Consider the following 2,464-nt stretch of genomic DNA (forward strand, 5'->3'; position numbering starts at 1 on the left):
ATGTAATCTTTTGAAGCTCTCATATATGGAATTTGTGCTTGCATCTTAATCTAAAATTTATGCTTTCCTTCATCATTAGTTAGGGTTTTTCCTCTTTGCCTAATGCTTGCTTTGTTTAACTCATTCAATGCATGATTATTGATTTTGTCGATACGGGAACGTACGGGGAAGTCTAGATCCGGGGAATTACTCCCAATATTATATTGGTTGTCGTTAAGCTCCTGTGCTAAGAGAACTAATTATTAGGAATGCTAGGAATCGTATGAACTCGTAATTAGGGATAGACCGTTTATGAAAATGGCCAGAGCTATCATTGATGTAAATGAAGGTATAGTAGTGCTCCAGGACAGGAGGAAGAAACTAGTTATAAAGCTGCATTTCAAGATGCACCCATGACTAGCCGTAAAGATGAAAATCTCAAGGTTGCAGGTAACCATTGTTTGTTGTTTCAGGTACACAAGGAAGAAAAGATTGGAAGAGGAGGAGAAATTCCTGGTGACTGGGAGAAAAGACGACCCCAACTTGGTGCACCTGTAAGAATCAAGAACAAGTTGTGGGTTGTGAAGGGCTTTAAGGAGAAGGAGATGATAGAGATAGAATCTCCACGTCTTAGAAGAATCAAAACAGTTCACAGGAAACAGCTGAGGAGTTGGTGGGATGACAACATCAACTATAAAGAAGGAACTTGAGCTTTACTGGGTCAAGCTAATGACGTTAAAAGAGCGCTTGCTGGGAGGCAACCCAGTGATTTTAGAACTTTTAAATTTTACTTTGGCTTGTAATCTTTAAATCTGTTGAACATTATATTGCTGAACATAGCATCTACTGAAGGATGCTAGTTGGATATAGCATCTACTGAAGGATGCTAAGTGTGTAACACCTACTGATGGGTGTTGGTGAGAAAATTTTGCACCTACTGATGGGTATTGGTAAGTTTTTAACACCTACTGATGGGTGTTGGTGAGATTTTAAACACCTACTGATGGGTGTTGGTGGATTTTGGGTCAGGCTCGTGACGTTAAACAAGCGCTACCTGGGAGGCAACCCAGTTGATTGATTGTTTTTGTTTGTTTTATTTTAGTTAGGGTTTGCATAAGTATTTTAAGCATTGAATTGCAGGGAACCAGTGAGGGGCATGTCTAGGAGGCACGTAGGATAAGAAAAGAAGGAGAAGAGCACATCACGAAAGTGCCACTGAGCGGCAACTTACCGCTGAGCGGTACTCTCGCAGATGGGCTTTAGTTACCCTTTAGCGGAACCCGAGCCCATTAGGGTATTTTTATACCCTAAGCTGCGCAAATGCTTTTATTTTCAGGCTCTTCTCTGCACACACACTCCTACATACCTTTTCAAAGGTTCTCTACAACTTTTCCCTCATCCCTCTTTAGAAAATCTCCCTTCCACTCACTTGCTCACTAGTTTTCCATCTAAGTTTGGGGTTGGGAGAGAGCATAATTGAAGGGGCTGATTTCTTCATTGTGGTTTACTAATACTTAAAGTTGTATCTTTTGGTTTTGTGAATTATGTTTGATGTAGGGATGGCCTCCTCATCGGGCAAAAAGAATCAAGACTATAAGATCCAAGAAGAGGAAGATACAGAGGACAGCTCAGATTGATGAGGAGTTGAGATAGCATTTACTGATGAATGTTATCATAACTAGAGCAGGACTTATGCTTTTGTTGGTTGAAGTTTTCTAAACTTATTTATTTTTTGTTTTAGATTAGGGTTTGATGTACTCTATTGGAAACATGGTTTGTTATGATGGTTTGCTATTAACTGTGATTATGTGATAAGTAATGCTTGATGATGATTAGTGATTGATTGATGTTGAGATAGATGTGCACATAAAATGCTTATACAGGTGATTCACAAGCTTTGTGAACAAATACAGGATATTATGATTGTGGTTGTGAGATTAAGCAGGATGTGTGTGTCAAATGTGAATGAGCTTATATGTGAGGTTTTGAGCTCTAGAGTTGTTATGTTTGAATGCTATTACTTTGAAAGCATGAATGATTTTGCCCAGGTTTTCTATGATTGAATCAATTGCTTGTTTTGCATCATGTGATCAAGGTCGTTTGTTGGAACCCTTTTTATTGGCCAAATTCATAAAGTTAGCCCACTAAAAGAGAACACTTTGTGTTCTATCCTTTGAACCCTTAGCCTTGAACATACATTGAAAACCCTTGATTGAAAATCTTTACCTTGAGTTAAGTAGAAGATCTTGTGTGGTATTGATAAATGTTCAAGTTTGGGGTTATTGGAAAAACATGAAAAAGGAAAAGCATTGAGCTAAGAGCTAAAAAGTAAGAATATGCAAAGAAAAAAAGAAAAAGAAAAGAAAAGAAAAAGAAGCAAAGCTCAATACAAATGCAAAGGCAAGTTGGGAAAAATAAGAATAATTGTGTTGTTATGATTCTCTTAACTCAAGGATTTTGTGATCCAGAAAAACCAATTTTCTTG

Source organism: Vigna umbellata, chromosome 9 (genome assembly GCF_029865625.1).
Source record: "Vigna umbellata cultivar VRB3 chromosome 9, Vumbellata_1.0, whole genome shotgun sequence".
NCBI classification, from domain to species: domain Eukaryota; kingdom Viridiplantae; phylum Streptophyta; class Magnoliopsida; order Fabales; family Fabaceae; genus Vigna; species Vigna umbellata.